The sequence below is a fragment of the Heterocephalus glaber genome, unplaced genomic scaffold, assembly GCF_053883595.1.
Source record: "Heterocephalus glaber isolate CG9 unplaced genomic scaffold, H.glaber_assembly_v1.0 deba00001666, whole genome shotgun sequence".
Lineage (NCBI taxonomy): Eukaryota > Metazoa > Chordata > Mammalia > Rodentia > Bathyergidae > Heterocephalus > Heterocephalus glaber.
In genome coordinates, this window is record NW_028258406.1 from 14,162,613 (window position 1) to 14,184,052 (window position 21,440).

Below are 21,440 nucleotides of genomic sequence, written 5' to 3' on the forward strand. Positions count from 1 at the left end.
AGATTGAGGTAGCGATCATCTATTCCAATTTTTGTAGGTTTTTTTTTTATCATGAATGCATGTTGGATTATGTTCAAAGCTTTTTCTGCATCTATTGAGCAGATCATATAGTTTTTGTCCTATTAATAAAGTGTATTATTTTGCTCTATTAATAAAGTGTGTTACATATACTCATTTGCATATGTTGAACCATCCCTCCATCCCTGGGGTGAATCCCATGTGGTATGATCTTCTTGATGATCTTGAGCATTCTATTTGTCAGTATATCATTAGGGATTTTTGCATCTGTGTTCATTAGTGAGATTGGCCTCTGGTTCTTTTTCAGTTGAGTCTTTCTCTGCTTTGGGGATCAAGGTGATGCTTGCTTCCAAGAAGGAATTTGGGAGTATTGCTTCCCTTTTAATTTCATTGAAGCGTTTCAACAGTAGTGGCATTAATTCCTCTCTAAATATCTTCTAGAATTCAGTGGTGAAGCCATCAGGACCTGGGCTTTTCTTAGTTAGTAAGTTTTTAATTACATTTTCAATTTCATTGATTGATTTTCAGTTGTTTAGAATTTTTAGGTCTTCGTTCAACTTTGGTAATTCTTACGTATCTAAGAATCTGTCCATTTCTTCTGTGTTTTCCATCTTATTGGCATATAGGTTCTGAAAGTAGGTATTGATGATCCTCTGGATTTCTGCTGGGTCCATTTTAATTTCATCCTTTTCATTCCTAATTGCATGGATTTGGGCCTTTTCTTTCCTTTTTCTGATAAAGTTGGCTAAGGGTTTGCCAATTTTGTTTATTCTTTTGAAGAACCAACTCTTGGCTTCATTGATTTTTTGTATCATTGTCTTAGTCTCCATTGCATTGATTTCTGCTCTGATCTTTATAATTTCCTCCCTTGTATGACCTTTGGGTTTGTCCTGCTCTTCTTTTTCTAGGAGCTTGAGGTTCAGCACCAGGTTGTTTAATTGGGCTCACTCTGTTTTCCTAAAATGAGTATTCACCACTATGCATTTCCCTCATAAGACTACTTTCATTGTGTCCCATAGATTCTGATATGTTGTACTGTCATTGTCATTTAATTGTCTGATTTCTTCTTTAATTTCTTCTGTGACCCATTGGTTATTCAGAAGTGTGCTGTTCAATTTCCATGTGTTTATGAAATTTTTGTGGTTTCTTTTGCTCTTGTTCTCCAATTTCATCGCACTATGGTCTGATAATATACAGGGGATAACTTCAATTGCTTTGCATTTACTTAAACATGTTGTATGAGTGAGTGTGTGGTCTATTTTGGAGAATGACTCATGTGCAGCTGAAAAGAATGTGTATTCTGATTTTGTGTTGTGGAACACTCTGTAAACATCTGTTAAGTTTATTTGTTCAAGATTTCAATTGAGTTCTAGTATTTCATTCCTTATTTTTTGTCTAGTTGATCTATCCATTTGTGACAGTGGGGTATTGAGTTCCACCACTACTATTGTATTAATGCTTATTTGATTTTTCATGTCTACTAGTATTTGTTTTATGTAGTTGGGCACACTAGTGTTTGGTGCATATATGTTTATGATAGTCATCTCTTTTTCTTAGATTGTTCCCTTTACAAGGATGTAGTGTCCTTTGTGTCTTTCTTAACCAGTGTTGTTTTGAAATACACTTGATCTGCAAAGCAGGTAGCTACTCCTGGTTTTTTTGCGGGGGGTTCCTACGGCATGGAGTATTGTTTTCCACCCTTTAGCTTTTAGTCTATGATTTTCTTTTTGCACTGTGTTTCTTGTATGCAGCATATTGTTAGATCTTGCTTCTTGACCTATTCTGCCAGTCTATTTCTTTTGATTGGTGAACTGAGACCACTAACACTGATGGTTATAACTGATACGTATCAACTTATCATTGTTGCAACTTTTTCTTTTTGTTGAATTCTCTCCTTTTGTGTTTAATTTCTTGTTGTGCCCGATGGATTCATTGTGCTGGGCTTCCAGGGGTTCTGATCCTCATTGTCTTTTCTTAGGATATTGTCTAAAATTTTTTGGAGTGCTGGTTTGGTACTCGTGAACTTCCAATGTGCACTTTGTCATGAAAGTATCTTATTTCTCCATCAATTTTGAAAGATAGTTTTGCTGGGCACCTCAATCTGGATTAGAGGCTGTTTTTCTTTAGGGCTTGAAATGCATCACTCCAAGCTGTTCTTGCCTTGCAGGTTTGCATTGAGATCTCTGCTCTGATTCTGATGGGCTTTCCTTTGTATGTGATTTGTTTCTTTTCTCTAACTGCTTGTAGAATTTTGTTCTTCTGTTGGGTTTCTGGAATCTTAACTATTGCATGCCTATGTGTAGATTTTTTTTTTGATCAAGGCTAGTTGGAGTCCTATATGCCTCACTTATCTGTATGTCAAATTCTTTCTCCCTGCTTGGGAAGTTTTCTGCCATCACTTCTGTGAACAGTTTTTTTATGTTATCTGCACTCTCTTCTGTTTCTTTATTGACTCCGATCAATCTTAAGTTATTCTTCTTTGCATCATCTAGCAGCTGCTGGATTGATTTCTCATGGTCCTTTATTATTTTGAAGAAATTTTTCTTTTCCTGGTCACTAATTGCAATCCTATCTTCTATACCTGAAATTCTATCCTTACATTGTCTCATTCTGCTGTGTAAACTTTCAATGGAATTTTTAATCTCCTGGAAATCTGTTTGCACTGTTTTATCTATTCCATTTGTTTCCTATGTTGGGATTCCATCATGTTCCTCAGCTCCTCTCTAGATTTTTTAATCATGTCTTGCACTACGAGCACAATCTCTGCTGTTATCTGAGAAATTATTTCTGATTTCATTTTTTCCAGATCCCCTTTCATTGCCAGTTCAGGGAGTCCAGGTGGTTGAGTATCAGATTGTTCCATTTCATTGCCCTTTGGTGTTCCCTTAGGTGATCTGGAAATCTGGTTTTGGGACTCATTTACATGACTTCTCCTTTCAACAGATGCAGCCTGCTGTGTCTTTGTGGAGGTGACTTTTTCTCACCCTGTGGTGTTGAATTCTCAGCAAGCCACTGAGCAGCCTTTACTCTGCTCCTCACCAGTGTACCAATTCCTAGGTTCACAGTGGTGGCCTTCTAGATCCCTGAGCTGACCTGTTTTCTGGGCAGGCTTCTGGCTGGGGCCTGAGCATGCTTGGCATGGTATCTAGGCATGCCCCTCACTGGGGCCCCTATGTAGCTATTGTCTGTGAGGACCTTTGGTTGGGGGCTGTGTACCCCAGTTTCTGTTGTCTGCACCGGCTTTGGCTAGGGTCTCCTTGCACTTATCAATGGTATCAGGACAAGCCTCTGGGTATTGCTTGTGTGCCTGTACAGCTCTTCTCCAGGTGGGTCCCTGGCTGTGGCAGATGATATGGTGACTGTCTGGCTGAAGCCTGTTTGCTCATGTAGCCCCTTTCTGGGCAGGCCTTTGGCTTCGGTGGGGGTGCCCAAGCCTCTGGGGTCAGAGAAAAGCCCTGGCTGGGATCCACCTGTAGCCATACTGGTCTGGGCCACACAGCTGTTCCCCAGGCTCTGCACGTACTCACTGATGGAATGGTGGGCTTCCAGCGGGAGCCTGGATCTTGCTTCTTGACCCATTCTGTCAGTCTATTTCTTTTGATTGGTGTATTGAGAGCATTAATTGATGGTTATAACTGATATGTATTGACTTATCCTTGAAATGACTTTTTCTTTTTGTTGTATTCTCCCCCTTTGCATTTAATTTCTTGTCAGGCCTGAAGGATTCATTTCCTGGGTTCTTGGGGTTGTGATCCTCATTGTCTTTTCCTAGGATATTGTTTAAATATTTTTGGAGTGCTGGTTTGGTTCATGAAGTTCCTAAGGTACTCTTTGTCATGAAAGTATCTCATTTCTCCATCAATTTTGAAAGATAGTTTTGCAGGGTACATCAACCTGGGTTGGAGGCTGTTTTCATTTGGAGCTTGAAATACATCACTCCAAGCTCTTCTTGCCTTGAGGGTTTGTGTTGAGAAGTCTACTGTGATTCTGATGGCCTTTCCTTTGTAAGCAATTTGTTTCTTTTCTTTTAACTGCTTATAGAATTTTGTTCTTCTGTTGGGTTTCTGGAATCTTAACTATTATATGCCTATGTGTAGATTTTTTTTGATCATGGCTAGTTGCAGTCTTATATGCCTCACTTATCTGTGTGTCAAATTCTTTTCCCCTGTTTGGGAAGTTTTCTGCCATTACTTCTGTGAACAGCTTTTTATGTCATCTGCACTCTCTCCTGTTTCTTCATTGACTCATATCAGTCTTATGTTATTCTTCTTTCCATTGTCTAGCAGCTGCTGGACTGATTTCTCGTGGTCCTTTACTATTTTTAAGAAATTTTTCTTTTCCTGGTCACTAATTGCAATCCTATCTCCTGTATCTGAAATTCTGTCCTCAGATTGGCTCATCCTGTTCTGTAAACTTTCATGGAGGTTTTACTCCCCTGGAAATCTGTTAGCCTCTGTTTTATGGATTCCATTTGTTTCTTATGTTGGGATTCCATCATGTTACTCAGCTCCTTTATTTTTTTATCTGTGTCTGCTCTAGATTTATTAATCATGTGTTGCACTATGGGCACAATCTCTTTTGTTATCTGAGAAATCATTTCTGATTTAATTTTTGCAGATCCTCTTTTGTTGCCAGTTCAGGGAGTCCAGGTGGTTGAGTATCTGATTGTTCCATCTCATTTTCCTTTGGAGTTGCCTCAAGTGATCTGAGAGTCTGGTTTTGAGACTTGTTTATGTGTCTTCTCATTTCAACAGATGCAGCTTGCTGTGTCTTTGTTGAGGCAACTTTTTGTTCAGCCAGTGGTCTTCAATTTTCAGCAAGCCACCAAGTGGCCTTTTCTCTGCTGCTCACCAGTGCATCAATTCCTGGGTTCAGAATGGTTGCCTTCTGGATCCCTGAGCTGGCCTGTCGTTTGGGCAGACTTCAGGCTGCAGCCTGTTAAGACTTGGGATGGTATTTAGGAGTACCTCTGGCCAGGGCCTACCCCCCTATGTATCTGTTTTCTGGGAGGGCCTTTGGCTGGGTCCTGTGCACCCCAGGCTCTGGTGTCTGAGCAGGCTTCTGGCTAGGGTCTCTGCACACTTACTGACGGTATCAGGGTGGGCCTCTGCCTGTTGCTTATGCACCTATGCAGCTCTTTTCCAGTTGGGCCTTTTGCTTGAGCCTGTGTACCTAAGCTGCTGGGTTGGTGTTGGGGCCATGACTGGACCTGCCTGAAGCTTTGCCGCTCTGGTCCACACTGCTGCTCCCCCAATCAGTTTTTTATTGGTGTACAAGAATGCTATTGCTTTTTGTTTGTTGATTCTGCATCCTTCAACCTTGGTGAATTTATTTGTTCTAGGTGTCTTTTGATAGAATTTTTTTGATCTTCTATGTAAGGATCATATTGTCTGCAAATAAGGATCGCTTGACTTCTTCCTTTTCTATATGCATCCTTTTTATTTCTTTCTCTTCCTTGATTGTTCTGACTAAAGTTTTTTATTTTAATTTTAATTAGTACATGTTTGCAGTACATAATGTTTACCTTCCTTGTGTGAAGTTGGTGCATCTACATAGCACATTTTGAGTACTATACTGAAAAGTAGTGGTTATAGTGCATATTCTCATCTTCTTCCTGATTTTAAAGAAAAAGCTTTCAGTTTTTCTCCATTTAATGTGATGTTGGCCATTGGTTTGTTATTAATAGCTTTTATTAATTTGAAATAAGACCCTTTCATACCTAGTTACTACAGGATTGTTACCATGAAAACATTTTAACCTTTTTGTGTTACCATGAACACATTTTCTGTGTTTATTGAGATGATCATGTGATATTTTGCTTCTATTTATGTGATGTATTATTGATTTGAATGTTGGAAGCTGACTTGGTCATGATGTATGACTTTTTTTCATGATTTGTTGCATTCTCTTTTCCAATATCTTGTTGAGGATCTTTGCATCTATGTTCATTAAAGAGATTGGCCTGTAGTTTTCCTTTTTGTTGTTGTTGAGTCCTTGGTTTTAGAATCAGGGTAATGCTAGCTTCCAGGAAGAAGTTTGGCAGTCCTCCTTTACTTTCAATTTCATTAAAGAGTTTGAGGAAAATTGGCTTTAGATCTTCCCAGAAGTTCCTGTAGAGTTCAGTGGTGAATCTATTGGGTTTTGGGCTTTTCTAGATGGTAGCTTTTTATTCTGCCTCAATTTCATTGCCTGTTATTGAATTATTCAGTTTTTATATGTTCTTATTCAGTTTTGTTTAGTCATACATGTTTAGAAACCTATTCATTTCTTCTGGATTCTCTAATTTATTGGAGCACAGGTTTTCAAAGAAGTTGTTAATAATCTGGATTTTGGCAGTGTGCATTGTGATTTTACCTTTTTCATTTCTAATTACATTGATCTTTTATTTCTTTTGAGGGGGTAAGTTTGGTAAAGAGTGTGTCTATTTTGTTTATTCTTTTGAAGAACTAACTCTTTAATTCATTGATTCTATTTATTGTGGTCTCAATTTCATTAATTTCTGCTCTGAGCTTTATAATTTTGTTCCTTGCACTAGCTTTGGATTTAGATTATTTTTGTCTTTATAGGATCTTATGGTACATCATTAATTTATTTATTTGGGCTTACACTGTTTTTCTGATATGGGCATTCAGAGATATAAACTTTCTTCTTAGGACTGTTTTCATTGTGTCCCATAAGTTTGGGCATTGTTATTTTATTCTAAGAAATGTCTTCTTTGGTTTCTTCTGTGACCCATTGATTATTCAAGAGTGTACTATATAAGCTCCATGTGTTTGCATAATTTCTGTGGTTTCTTTTGCCATTGATTTCTAGTTTCATTGTGCTATAACTTTATAATATTATGAGATAATTTCAATTCTTTTGTATTTACTTAAGCTTGCCTTATGGGCTAGTATGTGATCTATTTGGAGACAGTTTCATGTGCTGCTGAGAAGAATGTGTAGTCTGTTGCTGTTGAGTGGAATAGTCTATAGATATCTATTAAGTCTGTTTGTTCAAAGGTGTGGCTCCACTATGATATTCCTTTGTCGGTTTTTTTATCTAGTTGACCTAATTGTGATATTGCAATATTGAGCTTCCCCACTATAACTACATTGATGTTTATCTCTTCTTTGATATACCCTAATGTTTATTTTATTAAGTTGGGTACACCAATGTTTGGTGCATACATATTTATAATTGTTATCTCAGTGTTGAATTGTTCCTTTAAGCAATATGTAGTGACCTTCACTGACTCTTCTTATTAGTTTTGTCTTGAAGTTCACTTTGGAAATAGGATACCTACTCCTGCTTGTTTTCAGGTTTGCATTTCATGTAATATTGCTTTTCATTCTTTAATTTTTTTATTTTATTTTATTTTATTTGGTACTGGGGATCAAACTAGGGACCTTGCTCTTGTAAGGCAGGTGGCAAAACCACTGAGCTAAATCCCCGGCCCAAATATATTTTGTTGGCATCTCATAGGGTATACTAAAGAGTTTTGTGGGGGGTTTTTTTGGTACCAGGGATTGGACTCGGGACCTTGCACTTGCAAGGCAGGTGCTGGAACCACTGAGCTAAATCCCCTGCCCTTGAAAGATAGTTTTGCACATACATCAGTTGGGGTTGGAATTTGTTTTCTTTCAGGGCTTGAAACACTTCACCCAAAGTTTTCCTGACCTTTATAAGGTTTGTGTTGAGATATATGCTGTAATTTACCTTTATAAGTGAGTTGTTGCCTTTCTCTAATGGCTTTTAAGATTCTGTCCTCATGTTGGAGCCTTGGGATTTTGACTATCATGTGTCACAAAGAGTCTGATTGTGGCTATTTGGGGTTCTATATACCTCACTTACCTATGTGCTAAATTCTTTCCCCATACTTGAAAAATTTTCTACTGTTTCCAGAAATAGGTTTTTTTTATGCCATTCATTCTGTCTTCTGATTTTTTAATAATTCCAGTTAATTTTAGATTATTCTCCATGTCATCTAACAACTGTTGGATTCATTTCCCATGTTCTTTTGTTGTTTTGAAAGTATCTCTGAATATATGACACCTCCATGAGCCCTATCTTTTAGTTCTGACATTGTTCTCACATTGGCCATTTCTGCTTCCCAACTGTTCAATAGAATTTTTTGTTTTCTAGATTTGTGTTTGGTACCATTTCATGAACTCTAATTCTTTTCTAAAGTGATTGTTCATGTTTTGTATCATTTTGTTTACCTCAGATAGCTTTTTATTAGTGTCTTCTGAAGCTCACTGATCATTTCATTTACTAAGTGCCTTACCTGTTTAGTTATGTCATTTTTGAGCTTGCTGAGCACCTTGTTTGGCTGTATTTTGCCTCCTCTTTCATCATTTTTATAATTCAGTTGTTTAGCTTCTGATTTACTCCCCATTGATGCCCAATGGATTAGCTTTGGGGGAGTTGGGAGTTTTGGGAGGCATTTTGTTGCCTCCTTTTCTCACATTTCTATTGTTTTTCTTGTGTGTATGGGGGTGGTGGAGAATTCTGGGCCGATTATAATGGTAAGACTTTGTTGCTAGTATTGAGATCTCTTTAGTTGGTTTCTGCTTTCTAGTGATGCACTCTGGACATGGCTAACCATAGGCCTTTGCCTCTGTCCCAGGATCTGACCACTTCTGTCAATTTAGGGAGGGAGGGTACAGTGTAATTAGACTAGCACCCAGTTCTCTGGAAATGAACCACAGAATTGTTAATGATACAAAGACAAACCAAATACTGGCATACAGTAAAAACCAATTAATATCAACAAATATGTCACCCTGGAAATAACAACAAAATCAGGAACAATAATAGAGTCAAAGACAAACTAGATATTGATATACCATAGGAACCAATAAAAGCTACCATTGTTACCACCCTTAACAATAGAAAAGAGATCTGTAATTATAATATGTATACAGAGACAAACAAAACATTGGCATACAGTAAATATCTAATAAATGAACAACTATACCACCCTTAACAGTAGAAAAGAATTCAACAATAATAACATAGAGTCAATGAGATATCTAAAGATTAATAAAGCTTAATAGCATTTCTAGTAAAGATGGAGTGAGTGGGAAAGTGGAAAATGAGATAAATAAAATTTTAAAAATAAAGAAATAGAAGATGAGGAGGGAAAAGTGAGATAAAGAACCTTATTAAGGAGTAATAGAAAATTAATATAATTAGATAAAAGTAACAGAAAAGAGCAAACAAGAAAAAGAAGAAAAAAGAAAGAAAAACAGAGAGCAAAAATGAATAAAGGAAGAAGAAAAAACCCTAAACCCTCAAATTAATGAAGAGAAATGAAGCTAAAAATAAATCCTACAAATAACTCCTTTATCTTTCTTTCTTTATGACAAAATAGTATTCCATTCTGTGTAAGAATTACATTTTCTTTACCCATTCATCTGTTTATGAACATATAGGCCAGTTCCAAGATTTAGCTCTTATGAATTTTGCTACTTTAAACCTGGGCATGTATGTATCATAGTATTATGATATCTTTATATCTTTTGGGAAGATACCTAGAAGGAGTATAGCTGAGTCAAATGGAATTTCCAGTTTTGGGTTTTTGATAGATGGATGGAGTGGGGAGGGAGGGAGGGGAAATGGGATTTAAAAAAAGGAATTAAGATATGTTATGTACATGACCAGTTTCCCACAAGTAATGTAAACATTATGTACTACAAACATGTACTAATAAAAATTAAAAACAAAAAACCAAAAAATATTTCTCTGTTTGTGAATGAGTGGTTTCTTTACAGCATCTGCAGTATGGGAATCCACCAGATATGGAGGAGGGATAATGTCTCACTAATAAGACCTTTTGTTCCCCCACACTCATGTTTTTTTGTGTGTGTGAATTCTGGATCCCCCCCACCTTTCTTGCTGGGCATGGTCAGTCAATGGTTTTACCCTATGCTTTATTCACTCCAGCTGCTTCCAGGTTTGGTGCCCCTCTGTGTACCCCAAATCATGGCTTTCTTTGTCTAGCCTTATAGCTTGTGACTTTGTGTGATATTCCCTGCTCCAGTGGCCCTTCTTTCTGTATACTTCAGGATGTGGTAACAATCCAAGATGAGGCATATCCCTGATTACATTGGTAGACAGGGAAGGCAAACAGGCCTCTGAGTTCTGTGTTGGATGTAAGCAGCAAGGCAGCAGGGGTGAGGGAAGTCCAGCAGTCTGCTGCACTTAATTTTAGCATTTTCAGATGCAGACCCATCCAAAACCCACATATGACCAGTCTGGCTTCAACTCAGAGGGCTGGACCCTCATGTCTGAAAGGCATTTTTTAGAGTTCTACTTTATCAGGATTATTTTTTACCTTTGGATAGTATATCATTGTCTTTGATCGCCACAATTTTTGTTAAGAACTCAGCTGTCAAGCTTATTGTTCTCTATGAAGACAACGTGTTGCTTCTAGTACTCTGTCTTTAGTTTTCAACTGTTTTATTATGGTAAGCCTTGTGGAAATTTACCTGTTATTGGATTTATAACTTTTCTTGTATCTGTAGCTTGGTGCCTTTAATCAGTTTTGAAAAAGTCTCTTTAAATTTTGGTTCCACTCATTCGTGTGTGTGTGTGTGTGTGTGTTTGTGTGTATCTTGTACAATGGAAGGGCATTTGATTACTTAGTCTCTTTGCCTTTATCTTTTATGTATAATGATTTACAATGTCCCAAATAACTCTTACCCTCTTTTTCTCATATTTGTGCCCCTTTTTCTCTATGGTTCTGTCTGTATATTTTTATTGACCTACATTCTGGTTCATTATTTCTCTTTTCAGCTATGCCCAACATGGTCCTAATTCATTTAATTTTAAATTGAATCTATTGTATGTTTTAGTTCTAGAGTTTCCTTATTATTTTTTAAGAATTTCAATTATCTATTCAAATTCTCCATCTTTTTATCAACTTTGATTAACATATTTTATAGGAGTTGAAGTCTGTGTCTGATAACTAGTATCTGTATCCTCTATGGGTCTGTTTCTGCTGTCTTTTAATGACTTTTGGTCATTTGACTTATTCTTGGTAGACTAGACTTTTCTAAATTGAAAAGAAAACTTATGAAAACGTAGAAAATCTTTGAGGCTCTATATGATGTTTTTCCATAGAAATAATGCCAGGCAATTAAACTAGGCAATCACCTTAATCCAACTAAACTTGAATTGTCTTTATGCTTAAAGTGTTCCCTTTGAGGGATTCCAATTGAAAGACTAGGGCAGGTATCCCCAACCCATGGCCCATTAGGAACTAGGCCATACAGCTGGAAGTGAGCAATAGACTAGTGAAAGAAGCTCCATCTGTATTTACAGTTGCTCTCCATCATTCAGATTACCTCCTATCAGATCAGTGGTGGCATTAGATTCTCATAGGGGTGTGAACCCTACAGTGAACTGTGTGTGCAAGGGATCTAGATTGCACATGCCTTTAAATCATGCTCCCAACCCACCTCCATCCATGGAAAAATTATCTTCCATGAAACTGGTCCTTGATGCCCCAAAATTAGGGACCACTGTTCTAGGATATTTTCAGTGCTCCTCAAACTTATCAGTTGTTAAACTCCAGTTTTTTCCCATGATAGCCAAAAACAATCTTCTGCCACATATGAGTTGGTGATGATTCAAGGAAAAGTAGAACTGCATTTTGACCTTATCTCTTTGTATTTATCCTCCCTTGGAATCTTGTCTACAATCTCCTATTGACTTGGTAGCTTTTATATTCCTTCAAACAGATTTATTTTAAAAAGTATATTATCTACTTTCACCAATTGTTCTTGGAAGAACTTTTCTGATATGAGCTAATTGATCATAGTTGCAAACAGTCTATCTTTGAATAAATACTATTTATTAATCATTTCCTCAGAGGCCTTGCTATTTTCTCATGGTCCTTTGCTTTTCTAGAATTCTCCACAGTTTTTAATTAATTATTTTTATTTTCTTTGTTTACATCTGTCTCTACCATAGATTAAAATCTCAGTGAGCTAGCAGGGATCTGTTTTGCTCACCATCGAGTCCTTGGTATGCTGTTCACAATAAGTGCTCAATAAATATTTTAATAACTAGATATAGGCTCTTAGTCTAAGCATTTAATATACTTGATGCAATCTAATCCTTGTAACCATATATAACAGGAATTTTTATCCTAGTTTTAGCAAAGAGATAATAGAAAATGAGAGGCGTTAATAATTCCTAAGGACACCATATATTAAATGTTCTGTAAAACTCCTTCAGGACACATAATCATTATGCTTTTGCAAATGTACAAACAGCCAACTTTTTATTTTTCCATATGTAGAGTATTAAGGGATTCTTCACTTTCTTTTCATTTTCCTCTTTCTCCTTTTTTATATTCTATGTCTTGTTTTTTGAGGTATTCCATGTTCAGAAGCATTTCATTAGTGATTAAACTGGAAAAATAAAAGACAAGAAAGTGCATTAACTGAGCAGGACAGCTATGCTCCAACATTCCTAAGGAGGGGAATGTACTCTTCTCCCTTCATCCCACAGCAGACAGCTTTGGTACCTGAGCTCATTCATTTCAATTTTTTAAAATTTAAATTTATTCTTAAGTATACTTTATATTTAAGAGTAGTTGCAGATTTAAAGCAAATCTGAGCAGAAAGTACAGAGAAGTCTCCCCCACCCTGCCCAGTGGAACATTTTTTACCACTGATGAACCCACAATGGCTCTTTCATTTTTATCCTCCTGTGAAAAACCATCTGGGATTGTTTTGTTTGCCCAGTTTCAGCTACCTCATGTTCAGATTCCTCTTCTGACCTGCAGTTAAAATATAAAGTCTCAAGTTCTTGGTCAGCATTTATTCTGTTTTTAACCTGATGCCATGAAGTTCACTTACTTCTGAACTTTGACCAGTCTAGCACATTTCTGTGTTTGCATGCTCAACACTGGGCAATTAACTTTCATACTGCATTCTTGAAATTGAGAAGAATCTTTGGAAGCCATAAATGCTCACATTGTCATGTTGGGTCTGAGGTCTTTGTGATGCTCACACAGAGAACTCTTTCCTCCTGCCCACCCAGCCAAGGTCTGGCTCACAGCCACTGCATCTGTGAAGCCTATTCTAACAAGGTCCAGCCACAACTACTTTTTTCTCTTTGGCACTGTATCTGGCATTAAATTGTCCCAGGGTAATTCATTAACCCTCCCTGAGCTTCTATTCTCTCATTTGAAGGTTTGGACTGAAACATTTCCCAAAGGGTTCATCCATAAATTTAAGGATGTCCACACAAAGTCCTTAGTGTATGCACAGTAAACATCAGTGCTCCAGTCTCCTTGCATGCTTAGAGAATTTTGTTTGAAGAATGAAAACACAACATGGGAAACAAAATTATACAGAAATGGAGATGTATTGTGGCAAAGAGAACAATATTTCACTGATAGCAAGTCCTTTTTGAATTTGTGAAGAAAGAGGGCTAATAAGTAGCTAGAGAAATGTAGCTGAAGGAGTTGGAGATGCCAACAAAAAGTACATGTGGGGACAGGGGCTCCATCTTGCTCAGGGTTATCTTATTGATCTGTATCCACTTATGGATAAAGGGAAGCAGAACACAAAATGATTCCTTATCAAGCTAGATGGCCAGGTGTATATATAACCAGAGACTGTATTTCCAGTCATGGTAGGAAGAGGACATGGGCTGGAGTTGGACAGGCATCAAAGTGTAGTGAAATGATTCCTGCATGGGGGAATGCAGAGGGAGCCATAACTGAGCACAAAAGGAAGCTATGTTGGTGCTATCACTGGACAATGAGACAATGAGTAATCTCTTCTGGAAAGTCAGAAGGAATCTGATTGTAAGGGACACTGAATGTCTGGTCAATGAGGATAACATTTACCTTCTATAAGTGAGAAGGTATTAGGAAATGTTGAGCAGGCACATCACATGATGACTGAGATATTTGAGCAGCACAGACTGTAGGAAAAAGAGGCTAGAGGCTGGACCCAAGGCTGACTTCTTACAGCAGTCCTGGAATGAGCTTATAAACCTTAGTCTCAAGTGGCAGCAGTGGAATGGAACAGAGGAGATTTGTATTCAGGCTTTGTCTTCTAAAATATTTCTGTAACTTCTGCTTGTTCTAGATTCTTCCTAATACCATTATATGGCAGACCATAAGTACTTGAATATGTTTTATTAAAACTTTTGATGACCATTAAATATCTGTTTAAAAGCAAAAACACATAATAAAATGAGCTTAATTCTGAGGGTTTATTTTAAAAACTATTGTAAGGGAATGAACTGGCAACCCCCTCCCCATCAAAGAGAGATCCAGGATATAATAGAATGTGTTACAAGAATTTAAATTAACATCAAAACTAGTTCTATCCTACTCAGGAAGCAAAAAAGCATAACTATGACAACCTGAATGATTTTTTTCATATAGTAAACAGGCTTGGGATAGTCAGAGAGAAGCAAAGTCTTTATAACATTACTGAGTGTATTGTTCCAAATTAAGCAAGGTGAAGACCATGTTCATAGAGATATCAAATGATGTTGTTATGGCTTATGTCAAGATGTTCCCTCAAAGCTTCATGTGTTCATAGGTGAGGCTTTTCAGAGGTGGCTGGATCTAGAGTGTGTGATGCTTTGATTAAGCCTGTGTGATTTCTAAATTAGTCCACTGATTGGTTTGGCATAGTTCTGGGTGTGGATAATGGGAAAGCCTACCCTGGGTTTGAGTGCTACGCCCCTAAGGACATGTAGCCTGGCTAGAATATAAGGGACAGAAAGAGGGCTGCTGTCATCACTTGCTGCTTCTTTGCTACTTTGCTGCCTTCTGCCCACCATGAAGTGTTTCTCCTCTGTGATGCCCTTCTGTCAAACCACCCTGCCTTGGAGCCAGCTAACTATAAACTGAAACCTCTACAAACTCTGAGCTACAATAAACCTTTCCTCCTTTAATTTGGGGTGTTGGGTATTTTATCTTAACAGTGAGAAAAGTAACTAAAACAGATTTCATGAGAGCGCTGGCCATGGATGTATCAGGAGACAAGGAGACTGTACTAGTCTCCAAGCCCCAACCTTCCTCCCTGCCTGCAGTGTAAAGTGAACAGAAAAGTGTCCATGAGCATCTGACTGAAGGGCTTCAGGAGGAATACACTGGGGTGCTTCAGATGCAGAAAAAGATTCAAAGGTAGATTGCCTGCTGAGGGTGAGGATGAGGTCATTTGAAAGGGGGCTTTCTTGTGAGGGGGCTGGAAATAGATCAGATCAGAAGTATCAGCAGCTTACATGAAGAACTTTCTCCTAAAAAGTTTCTAGAATGCTGCTTTCCCGGAAACAGTTCAAATAGTTAACCTTCCCCTGGTCAAGAGGGCCAGGGAAACCTACCTGGATTTTATACTCTCCAGCCATTTTTTGAGGTTGGAAGGATGACATAGATGGAGAGTTATTTGGAGAACCTCTGACTCTAGTGGGTTGTGTCCCTTGAAAAGATACACTGAATTCCTAACTCCAGGTATTTGACCTTATTTGGATTAACAGATATAATCTTGTTAAAATGGGATTACATTAGATGAGAGGGCAGCCAAATCTATGACAGGTACACTTATAAGAAGAAGGAAATTCAGACAGACAAACACATAGGGAAAGGGATGTATGAAGATGGAAGCAGAGATTGGAGAGACATATCTATAAGCCAAAGGGTACCAAAAGCTGGAAAGAGACATGGAAGTTCCTCACCAGCCTCTTCAGAGTGGCCTTGCTTTTGGACTTCTAACCTCCAGAATTGTGAGGTACTAGATTTCTGTTGTTGTTTTGTTTTGTTTTTAAGCCACCCAGTTTTCAGCTATAGCAGACAGAAGAAGCTAATACTCTTAACATTCCACCCTTCCTCCAGAGAGTCAAAAGGGCACTGGAGAAAACCCTGGACCTAATTATGGTTTATGCTCTCCAACACAGTAGGACTAAAAAAGCAAATGGAGTGCCTTCTAAGTCCTACATGGAGATGGTTTCCCTTTGAGATTTCAATGCCCATTTACTAACTGATTTATAATCCTGCCCATCTGTACTTTCTGCTATTAGGAAGACAATGATTCCTTGAACCTGTGTCCAGGACTGCTTGAAAAGCTCCTCAAAAACTGGCCCATGATGGAGCTAGAATTAAGGGGAAGAGTAGAAGGAACATTGTGTTAACTAAGTACAGTAGAAGCAAGGTTTTCACAGTTCCAGACATACATACCATAATGAGAGGGAAATTAGGAAATCCCAAGTCAAGAAAATTTCAGAAAGTTAAGAAAGTGGCAAAGAGGATCCTGCTCATACATTTGAGGCTTCCTTTATTTATTCTTGGGGTTTCTGCACTTCACAGAAATTATTCAGAAGAGATGTTGGCACCTTCATCTGATATTGATCCTGCATTTTGGAATTAACTGCATCGTAGAGTAGCTCTCAGTATAGCATGAGATTGTAGCTCCTCCCCCCCCCATTTTTTAGTAGTAGTAGTAGTAATTGGTTTATGTTGACTCACCCTATGCCTTCCCCCAGTACTGAGGCTCATCACAGACATTTCTGAGAAGAGTCCCATTTATGACCTGGGTCACCTGAGGACTTAGCCTTAACATTACTCTTTTTAGACCAAGTATAGTACTCAAGGAAACCATGAAGCTAAAATATTATTTGCCAAACCCCTTTCTGTGCCAAGCCATAAGTGCTCTTCAGTTAGCTAGTATCTCATCTAATTTCCACCATCAAAGTGGATTTGGAGATGTCCTTAGAACTTTTTACATATAAAGATATCTGCAGCAAGTAGTCCAAGATCCTACTTTGGCTGAAATAGAGCCAGGGCTGAAATCCAGCTGGTTCACTCCAAGAATCTGTTTGCCCAGTTAGGACACTTAATATTGTGAAACAAAATGCTTACCAAAGGGGAAATACACTTTATGCTGTACCCAAGCTTTATGCATTGTTAGCCTCATTTGACTCTTGTTTTCTGGTTCAAAACATCACTCTCCTCCCACTCTGCAGCTTCCTCTCCTGGTTCATGCCTTGGGAGAAGCTCTTTGGTGTGGCTGGCAGGCCTTTGGAATTGCATGTTTCTATTGAAAAAAATAAAATGAGTTAGGAATGTTGCACTCAGACTAAGCCCTTTGGCCTGAATATAGAGAAGGAAATAAATGTCTTTAACATCTAGAGAAGGAAGAATTTCTGGAGCCCAGCCAGGCTGACCTTTCAACAAGGAATGCCCCTTTGTTGAAGTAAGGGACAGAAGCCTGTGCCTGTGCTGGAGCTGCCCCTTTCATTTACAAAGCCATTTTCCTACTCTTACCTCTCAGATTCCTGCAGTTTGAGTCAGGAATTGGCCCTCTAGGAAGCCTACTTTCCTTGTCCTCTTTGATCCAAGGTGCCTCCCTGTATTCCTACTGTACTAGTTCTTTCCTCATTCACTCTACTTCTCCCCTTTAGACAACTTCTGACCTATGAGGCATTAAAAGTCAGATATGGCCCCACTCCTCTAGGAATCCCTAGTGCTATAAACCCTTAAGTACTAAGTGAATAAATGAATGACAGGCCAATCCAAGCCTTCATGGGAAATACAAGTGGAGGGTTTCCATTTGGACTAAAGAGAGGACCAGACAATTCCACCCCAGACTGCTGAATCTTATCCTCACCTCTCCTCATTCCTTATAGGTTGATCCTTTTACTACCTCTTGCAGCAATGAGGCCAGAAATACCATGGGAGAGTCACTTTTGTTTATAAAGTAGGAGGACTCAAAGGAGGAGGTCAGTGCCTTGGTTTGTACCCGTGCTTCATTCTCAGAGGCTGAGAGCTGAGAGCACTTTGCTGGTGGGTTCCCAGCATGGGGGAAGGAAAGCAAAGGCTTCAGAATACCCTGTGATAATACTTATTTCAGCAGTTATAGTGAAAGGTACTCATGGTTGAGAAAAATGAGGATCCAAGGATGCTTGCTTAACATTCCATCATACATTAACCTGTGTGGCCTTCCTGGATGAACCCCATATTTTGGAAGTACAGGTAAAGGTAGAGGTAGCCTGGGAAATCTGGTGATTGCCCTGAGATGATACAGCACAGGGAGAGAAGCAGATCCTCCAAAGGAGGTTCCTCTTTCTGCAGCAACATGATAACACAAAGGACAACTAAGGGTTGGGGGAGGGTGTTGCTTGTCCTTGCCTGGCCATGCATAATTTGACTTTCTGCCTGGTACCTTATCTGTGCCAGCCCAAGGCTTGAATGGAAGTCAGGAGCTCCTGCAGCCATGGAGCTGGCTGTTCTGTCACTTGTGCTATTCTGCTTTGCAAATCCTCTCCAGCAGGCTACCTCTGCACTGCACAGCCTTCTCAGACTCCTGCTCACCTTGTCCCCAGATCCCTATGGAGTTCTGCTCCCTGGGCTCCCTTTGCTCTCCCTGTAGGCTCTCCCTGTTTACACTTTTCCCAAGAATCTACTGTATTGCTTCACTGTGAAGCAACTTGGGAGCAGGGGTTGATGGCCAGACAGACTAAAGGCTAAAGTCCCTGGTCTTCCTCTTCTGCAAATTGTTCTCACTGGGCCCTGTGTTCCTCATCTATACAATAAAGATAAAAATCCCTTCTTTGCAGCCTGTGGGGATGATGAAACTATGGTTCTCCACATCAGAATTCACTGGGGGACCTTAAAATGCTACCACTTTGGCCCCACCCAGATTGATTAAAATAGGGTCTTTGGAAAGTGTTCCCAGCTCTCAGCATTTTAAAGCTTCCCAGGTAACTCATGCACACACACACACACACAGACACACAGACACACACACACACACACACACACAGTTACAGATAATGTATTTAACATTAAAGACAAACTGCTTTTGGAAAATGACGCACTGTTAACGAAGAATTCCAATATTACCACCATGAATATGACATTATTATTGCCATTAATCTTACTTCTTCCAAAAAGGAAGTTATTTGGGCTGATATATTCTAATTAAAAACCACAAGCACATATAAGTGATGACCAATGCATCTAGGCTACTCGGTAAGGTAATAATGTGAGAGACTTGAAACAGCTCTGAGGCCCTTGGTTCTTCAAAATGCTCGCATGTATTCACTCACGTCCTCATAGCGTGACCTCTCACCGGGCACCATTCTTCCAGCCTGGGTCTGTGCCAAGGGAAACATTTCCAGTTGAAGCCCAATGCCCTCATTTCCAGTACTGATGGTCTCCTGGGAGACAGCTGTCAACTTTTGCATCCCCAGTTACCTTTGCTCTGTAGTAAATAGATGAGTCACAGTTGGTCCCAGCAGATCAACCAACAAGCAGTCCTGGGCTATGCTATGTGGTAGCTTAGGCCTCTGAGACCATGCCCTTGGTGCCTGTGAAAGTCATAAAGTTGGGCTTAACACTCTTTAAAGTTACCTTTATTTGCTGATTGTTTGGCTAGAGGGCTTGGTATGGAGCTATTCCGTGCTACTTTAGGGCCCTGCGATGATAAGCTTCATTAAGGTGAAGTCAGGCAACCTGCCCCTCAGTACTGGGGGTAATAGGTCAAGATTAGTGCAGTTGACTGATAGCAGTAAACAATCCCCAAGCTACACCTCAGCCTGGAGTTTCTTTCTTTTTACAGACTAAAGTGTCCCAAACTAAGTATGTTCTGAATGATTTTAGCAGGAAGGCTAACTCCTGATTAAAGTTCCTAGCTATACTAGTTTACAGGGTGGGAGAGCAAGCTGAATTTTAAGGCAGTTATTTAATCTTTGTCAAATTTATCCAGTTCTTATCCAAATCATTAGAAGATGATGTATGAGTGCCTATGCAAAGACTGTGGCCTTCTCCAAGGATCCCCACAGAGCAGCCAAAATGATCCTCCTACTCTCACACTGCACCATTTCACTCCCTGAATTGAATCCCTGCAGTGATTCTCCATCACCTTTTTTTTTTTCTTTTTAGTTTTGAGACAGAATCTTGCTAAGTTGCCCAGTCTGGGGTCAAACTTGTGATGTGCTTGCCTCAGCCTCCCCAAATGCTGGGATTACAAGGGGTACTCTACCATGACCCATCACCCTTTGATATGGCCTCCAAGCTGAGGTCAGGTTTGTTGGCCAGCTAGCATCTTTCCACTTCATCCTACTACCAACAAGCTGAGGGCATTTCTCCTCTAAGCTCCAGTCTTCTTTTCTCTCCAGGTCCTGAAAGCACATTCTACCACTTGTCCTGGAACTCTATCTCCAGTGCCACTAACTCTCAGAAACCTTCAGTTTTGAGGTTCAACTTTATTTTTCAAGGGAAACCTCTCCTTCCTCAATTATGGGCCCCTGACTAATGAACCCCCTCACACTGAAGAGTTTCTGATCCTAACACTTCTCAGTTTTCATTGTGGCCCTTTGCCTAACCATGAAACCATAACCTTTCATGAAAGAAAGACTCCATCCACAACCTCTCCTTGTATTCTTTTCACCAAGGTGCTGACTACATTTCAAATAAACTCTGAAAGTACTTGTCAAAGGCAAGGAAAAGGCATGGAGTTAACCAAGGAGGAGGATATTATTCCAAAATAAAGCAAGATATACTGCCTCTTCATAGAGCAATCAAGAACAGAGTATTTGCCTGTATTATGTAGGATCACAATGATGGGCAAAGTCCTTATTAATATGTGAAGAATAATGTTAACATTTTATTTATATGAAATGTACATTTGGTTGGTAATTGTTATGTTTTTCAGTGAAAATTCTCCTAGGCCATTGAAGAAGTAAATGACTACAAGGGACATCATAGTTGACAATTGTTTAGCACCTACAGTATCCCAGGCAAAACAGCCCTATGAGGTAGACACTGTTTTTGTTTTTGATTTTTTACTTTCTTATTATTTATTTTTTATTAATACATGTTTGCAGTACATAATAATTACATCCCTTGTGAGGAGTTGGCATGTGTACATAATACATCTTCATACATTTTTTATCCTCTTTTCCTTCTCACCCTCCTCCCTGCCTCCATCCCATTTTGCGAAGGGAACTGAGAGGTACGGGAAATTAGGGAATTTGATTGTTGTCATTTTTGAGCTGGTATACTGAAACTATATTTGAAACCAGGTAGCCACTCCAAGGTAGGTGCTCATTACAGTGTTTCCCTTTGGAACTGACTACCACGTCCCAAAATTTGGTGTCCCCAACATTTTCAAGGAAATTCCAGTCCCAATATGTGCAATCGCGGGCCGGGGATTTAGCTCAGTGGTTTCGCCGCCTGCTGCGCAAGCACAAGGACCTGAGTTCGATTCCTTGGTACCAAAAAAAAAAAAAAAAAAAAGATATGCAGTTGGTCTTACCCTGCTCTCTCAAGAGGTAGAGCATTGTTTTTTCTGGGGTTTTTTGGTACTGGGGATCGAACTCCCTGGCCACAGTAGAGCATTGTTAATACTTCAAAAGATAAAAGGGTAAGACTTGATTTCTTATCCCGTGAATAATTCCTGAAGAAT

The 21,440-nt window shown here is 39.1% G+C and overlaps 1 long non-coding RNA gene across 2 annotated transcripts; it reads right to left on the reverse strand.

Moving 5' to 3' along the window:
• Positions 1–11,312: 11,312 nt before the first annotated feature.
• LOC147822253 (uncharacterized) lies at positions 11,313–19,569 on the reverse strand. 2 transcript variants are annotated; one of them, XR_015445860.1, is made up of 3 exons: positions 19,229–19,569; positions 16,892–17,066; positions 11,313–12,419 (listed from the first exon to the last, which is right to left on the reverse strand). It is a non-coding gene; the product is annotated as an uncharacterized LOC147822253 (long non-coding RNA). The 2 variants fall into 2 exon arrangements; XR_015445861.1 differs by lacking the exon at positions 19,229–19,569 and adding an exon at positions 18,195–18,492.
• Between the last annotated feature and the right edge of the window lie 1,871 nt (positions 19,570–21,440).